The following is a 6930-nucleotide window of genomic DNA, read 5'->3' on the forward strand; positions in this document are numbered from 1 at the left end:
CAACAACTCGATGGACATGAGTTTGAGCAAGCTCCGGGAGATGATAAAGGACAGGGAGGCCTGTAGTGCTGCAGTCCGTGGGGTCGCAAAGAGTCAGACACGACTGAGCGACTGAACAACAACAACAAAGCATGGCATGTGGAATCTCAGTTCCCTGACCGGGGATCGAACCTGTGCCCCCTGCATTGGAAGTGGAGTCTTAACCACTGTACCAACAAGGTAGCCCCCAGATAGGGCAAGCTGCATGTCATCTCCCTCCAGCCCCTTCTGGCACAAGTTATCTGTGTCCTGGGCACACAGTTGCAGACTCTCACCAGCTGAGGCCCTCCCTGGAACGCGGCATCTGACCTTTGGACATGTAAACAAGGCTTGGCCTGGCCCAGGGTGACCAGGCTTGTCCTTGGGATCTGAAGACTTGGGCATGACCAGGCAGGCATGTGCGCGTGTGCTCAGGCTATTGGGCCTCTACTTATCACTTGCAGTTGATTCTGGGGTCCCAAGAACATTGTGTCCACCCCGAGGTTGGCTCATACACTGAGGGCTTTCAAGGGTGTTTTCCAGGCCCAGGTTACTTCCTAAAAGAGACCAGGCTGGAACCAAAGAATCCCGGGGGACCTTGAGGATCCCAGAGGGACATATACCCAGGGCTAAACAGCAGACAAAGTCAGATGCACAAACAGACCAGGCTAGTCACTCCTTCTCTGGGTCTTAGCAGCCTGTTCCATTCAGTGGGGAGAGGTCCGCCAACATCCCTGGCTCACAGACCCCCTCCCTGCTGCAGACCCTGACCCCACTGGTTCTCACCACCCTCCCCTCCAAGTCCTCTTATCTCCAGGGCTCCAAGGCTGCTGATTCCTGGGACTAGGCCCGCCCTCCCTGGGGACACCAGATGGATGGGACTGCAGGGGCTGCGTGGGCCTGATATGGTGGCCCCTGGCCTTTATCAGTGGGGCCCGGGGCTCTGGCCAGGTACATGGGCCTGTCTGGAGGAGGGAGAATTGGGGAGTGGATGCCCCACTCCTGTGCAGATGAGATACAGGACGGGGAGATACAGGATGAGGACTTTCTTTAGTAATTAAAAAAAAAAACCCTATATTGCTTTCTCTGATTAGAAAGGTTCAGACATGTTACAACAAATGTAACAGAACAGAAATAGATGGTATTGAAAGCGAAAGTGCCCATAAATCTGTTTCCTATGCATAATCCCCAGGCCTAGTTTGGGGTTATCTCTCCAGATTTTTTGTGCACATAGACTAACCTTGGCAATTATTTACTGGATTGGAGTCATGATAGGTTCCAACCCTGCAGCTTCTTGGCTTCAAAAGTGTTACTTCATCTCTGGGAGCCTCCCTCTTCTCATCTATAAAACCTTGCATGCATGTTGTCAAGATGACACAAAGTAACACATGTGAGATGTGCAGCTGAGGCTCAGCCCCCAGAGAGCTCTCCATAACCATCAGAGTTGCCTGCCTTGTTGTGTAAGTGCCTTTATTTTTCTTTTAACAACACAACATGGACATCTTACCATATTGGTGCCAAAGATGTAGCCCACTCCTGACAAATTCAAAGCTTTCCTTATATGTACGAATTATCGTTTATTTTTTAACCAATTTTATTGTGGTATGATTTACATAGAGTAAAATGTACCCATTTTAAGAGTACAATTCAGTGAGTTTCACAAATTTATATACATTCTTGTAATCACCACCGTCATCAAGATCTGGAACATTTCTGTCACCCTCAAAATTCCCTCATGCCCTTTTGTAACCAATCTCTTGTCCTCATACCCAGCCCCAGGCAACCGATAAACTATTTCCTGTCCCTATAGTTTAGATTTCCCTTTTCCAGAAATTTATTTATTTACTTTTTGGCTGTGTCGGGTCCTAGTTGTGATACACGGGCTCTTCCGTTGTGATGCACAGACTCTTTAGTTGTGGCGCAGGGCTCAGTAACTGCAGCTGGCATGCTGGCTCAGCGGTTGAACCCCCCAAGCTCAGTAATTCCACAGCTTGTGGGATTTTAGTTCCCCAACCAGGGACCGAATCCTGCATTGCAAGGCAGATCCCTAACCACTGGACAACCAGGGAAGTCCTCCAGAATTTCACTTTAATGGATAATACGGCAGGCACTCTTTGGGACAAGGCTTCCTCACCAAGCGTGATGTTTCTGAGGTTCACCCATGTTGTTGTGTCCTGAGTTCATCACCTTTCATTGCAGAAGAGTGTTCTACCGCTTGGATGTGTCAGTTTGGGTTTCCCTTCACCTGTTGATGACCATTTGGATTATTTCCGTTTGGAACTACTCTCTTATTTTTAAAGCTGCCATGTGGAAGGACATTAAGATTGTTTTCCAGGTGTTCACTGTTACCTTATACTGTAATGAGCAGCCCTACATATCTCTATGATCATTATTGCCAGAGGAAGCTAGAGGTATAATAGAAAAGAATTTTTTAAACAGCCCCTTTTTTTCCAGCTGGAATCCCAGAGGCCCAGACAGGGCAGGCTATGTGCCCCAAATCACCCTGTGAATCAGTTACTGTGCAGAGGTCAGAATCCAACTCTGCCTTTACCCGCCTCTCCCTCGCACAGAGTAGGGTGAATACTCTACAAGGAACACCTCCAGTGTATCCCCTCACAACGATGATGCCGATGGTGGTGGTGATGGTGTCAGTGTTGACCACCAGTGCTCAACGCTCAGCAGTGTCTCAAGTGCTTTGCGTGGATCTGCTCACGTTAATCCATACAATACCTAACTGAAGGGGATGAAATTATGGTTCCCATTATATAGATAAAGAAAACGAGGCGTAGAGACGCTAAGCATCTTGCCTGAGGTCACAGAGCCAGGAAGTGGCAGAATTAAGATTTGTACCAGGCAGGGGAGCTCCAGAGCCACTGTCCTCAAAGACAGATTGGCCTTAAATCCCTGCTAAGCAGGGCAAGTGGGATGTGTCATGGTGGTGCAACCCAAATCAAACATCAGGCAGTCTGGGCTTTGTGTCCCCAGCTTTGCTGTGTGGTGTGAGCAGTCCCTTTCTGTCTCCGGGACTCAAGTTCCCCACCTACAAAAAGGGAAAGGGGGCAGTTGGGCAAGGTGACTCTAGGATCGTTTGTCACTGTGGTTCTAGACTATTTTCTAGAGCTGGGAATACAGGACAAGAGGGAGCTAGAGCTCGTGGCTTCACTCCCTGAATGAGGCCAGGAGAGGCAGGTGGTCTGGGGGCTTTTCTAGGCTGGACATTGGAGGCCTGATCTCAGGACACAGTGGCCAGGATGGTGACCTGAGAAAGAGATTTGGCTTCTGTCCTCTGGGGGAGGCACAACTGGCCCTCCGGTCGCAGCTTATTTCACTGCTGACTTGGGTGCCTGAAATTCATGGAGTCAGCATCAGCAGATACCCAGCACTCGGGAGCACCGTGTTCCTGGTTTTGAGCCCTCCTTCACCCTCCAAGCCACCTATCTGCTCACTCCCCTGGCCCCGGCCCTCAGGACCCATACTCTAGGCACCCTTGCCTCTCTCTCCAGCTTCAGTGAAACTATGTGCACAGCCCTGTCCTCAAATTTATAGCCACAAAGGATGTATACACTGTCTACATTTATTGAGCACTGTTATAATTTACACGAATTAATATTTAATCTTCCCCAAGACCCTGTGGTGTAGATAGCATATTATCACATTTTACAGAGGGGGTATCTGAAATTCAGAGAAGTTGAGTGCTTGGCCCCAGGTCAAACAGAATGCACAGATCAGAGCCAGGATGTAGGTCCAGGCAGGGTGTTCCTGAGCACACACTCTTTACCACCTCACTACTTCGTTCTCCTTACTTAATGGCATCCCACAGCCTCTGGCTCCTTCCTGATACCATCCCCCTTACAACCCTCCCTGTCCGTCAGCCAGAGGTTGGAGAACAGTTTTGCTATTAAGGACACAGTACCTTAGAGGTGATGGTCTTGGGTTCAAATCCTGACAGCATCATTCACTGGTTGTGTGTCTTTGGGGACAAGCCTCACAACCGCGCTGAGCCTCACCTTGATCAATCCATGATTGCATGCCTACTGTCGTGTCCGACTCTTTGTGACCCACAGAATGTAACCTGCCATGTTCCTCTGTCCATGGAATTTTCCAGGCAAAAATGGAAAGTTTTTGCCTGGAAAAACTGGAGTGGGTTGCCATTTCCTCCTCTAGGGGATCTTTCCGACCCAGGGATCGAATCAGTGTCTTTTGGTCTCCTGCACTGGCAGGCAGGTTCTCACCACTAGAGCCCCCTGGGAAGCCTGAGCCTCACTTTGGGCCTCTATCAAATAGGAATGACAACCAGATCCACTTCGTATAAATCAGGAATGTAGACCGATGGTTCTCAAAGTATGGTCCAGGGACCCCTGAAGATCTCCAGGACACTTTCAGGGGATCCCTGAGGTCAAAGCTGTTTTCATTGTAAGACAAAGACCTTTTGCACTCTCATTCTCTCATGAGTGTACCGCGGAGTTTCCCAGAGGCAACGTGTCATGTTATTTCATAGCAGATTGAACGCAGACACAGATGTGAGAATCCAGCTGCTCTCTATTAAAGCAGACACTAAAGAGATTTGGAAAAAGGTAGAGCAGTGCTACTTTTTACCCTAATTTTTTTCTAAAATATGGTTATTTTTTATAACATAGATTTATGTTAGAGTGCTTAGTTATTTTTACATCATTGATATTTATTAAGTGTCTCAATTTCTATTTCTGATACAGTAAATGCTGATAGACATAAACACCATAAACAAAAATCTTTGGGGTTCAGTGATTTTTAAGAGGGTCTTGAGACCAAAAAGTTTGAGAATGGCTATGTGAGTGCAAGGAGGTGCCCTTGACCTTGGACTCACTAAAATGCATCATTCTTTTTCTCCAGGGGTGAGTGTAGAGGTCATTACTGAACTGCAGATGGCTGAACACTGGCCAAGAGAGACATGGCAGACCTTGGCCCTGGTTCCACCATGATTGGTCGCCCTGTGACCCTGACCAGACCCTGAAATGCTCTCAGCTTCCCCTTTCTCCACCTAAAGGACAGGCATGGTCATTCAAGCAAGTTTCTCAGGTACCTTAGATGGATCAAGTATGAGCAGTTAAGTCCTAAATCTGCCAGCCTCGGGGCTGGAGCTTGAGAACCCCAGTGAGAAGTCACACTCTGCCCCTAGCTTGGGGAGTGAGATTCGCTATGCAGGGACAACAGACAGGATGCCAATGTGGGGAAAGCTCAGCACTGGGGTCACGTGGCCTGGGTTTCCAGCCCCTGCAAAGTCCGGTGCGGGACCCACAGCCTCACAGTGTCTCAGTGATGGCATCTGTAAAATGGGAAGATTGAACCCTGGCAGCGATGTTTCAGCTAGAACACAGGAAGCCTTCGGCATGGAGGCTTGCTTTCCCTTGGTCTCCTCACCTTAAAGGCATCAAAGTGCCAAGGTGAGAAAACCAACAGGAAGAAGAGCTGAATTGGGAGCTATATGGCCTAATCCAGGTTCTGCGGACATCCTGGATGACCTCAGGCAAGTCCCTGCCCCTCTCTGAGCCTTGGTTACCAGGAATTTAAAGTGGCCACAGCCTGGGGGAGCTCCGAGTTGGCTTCTGTCTGCCCTGCAAAGCTTATGGCTGGTAGAGGATCTGGCAGACAATGGACTCTCAGGGCCTCTTGTCCCAGCTGAAATGCCATTCCCCACATCCTTGTCCTTCTCGAGAGGGCCAGGCTGTTCTCAAGTCAGTCAACCAACCTTTACTCAGAACCCATTCTCACCAAGCCACAGGGCTGACTGGAGTCCAGATGTTTTCTCTTCTTTGTATTCCATTTCACTTTATCCGAATTCCAGGAACATTCACTGGGGGCTCAGGACTGGGCTAGAGATAAGAGAAATGAAGTGTGCTCTATGTCTTAAAATGAGCCTGGGGCCTTATTAGATGAGGCATAGTTTATTCATTCATTCATACATGCATTCATTCAATAAATATTTATTGAGCACCTACTCTACACCAGGTCTTATGCTATGAAGAAAGCATACACAAGTCTTGCCCTCATGGAAATTATAGTTTAGCAGAGGAAGCAGACATTAAATAGCTAAACACACAAATATAGATATTATTATACATTCTGATGACATCAATGGAAAAAAACAGCATGATATGGAAAAGTAGGAAAGATTTTTCAGGGGGGATTGTGAACAGCTATTATAAACACAGACTTTGAGGACACTGGCATCAACATGAAAAGAAAAGTTTTTTTTTCATAATGACTAGTCTGGAGGTGTTGGTTCAGCAGATCAAGTATGGAAGCCTCTGTTGCACCTCATGTTTCCAAGATGGCTGCTGGAATGTCAGCCTTCACGTATGTATTCCAGACAGAAAGAAGGAAAGATGAAAGAGCAAAAGGGCACACCTTGATTCTCTATCCCTTTTGAAGGTGCCTTCTCAGAAATCCACACATCCTTTGCTTATATCTCATTGGCCAGAACATAGTCACATAGCTTCACCTGGAAAGGAGACTGGTAAACAAAGAACTGAGCTGAGCATCCTGAATGAAGTAAGAATTCTGTAAGAATTAAAGAGAGACAAGATAGTGAGTTGGTGTATTAGTTTCTTATTGCCACTGTAACAAAGTACCACAGGCTTGGTTGCTTAAAACAGCTGACATTTATTCTCTCAGTTCTGGAGGCCGGAAATCCCAAATCATTATCACTGGACTGAAATTAAGATGTTAGCAGGGCTGTACTCCCTCTGGAAGTTCTAGAGGAGAATTCACTCCTTTGCCTCTTCCAGTTTCTGGTGGCTGCTGGCACTCCTTGGCTTGTGCCCACGTCACTCCAGTCTTCAAGGCCAGCATCTTCAAATCTCTCTCTGCTTCATCTTTGCATTGCCTCCTCTTTGTATATGTGTCAAATCTCCCTTTACTTCTCTCTTACAAGGA

This window comes from Giraffa tippelskirchi, chromosome 6 (genome assembly GCF_054371585.1).
Source record: "Giraffa tippelskirchi isolate mGirTip1 chromosome 6, T2T-mGirTip1v1.2.pri, whole genome shotgun sequence".
In the NCBI taxonomy this organism is placed as follows: domain Eukaryota; kingdom Metazoa; phylum Chordata; class Mammalia; order Artiodactyla; family Giraffidae; genus Giraffa; species Giraffa tippelskirchi.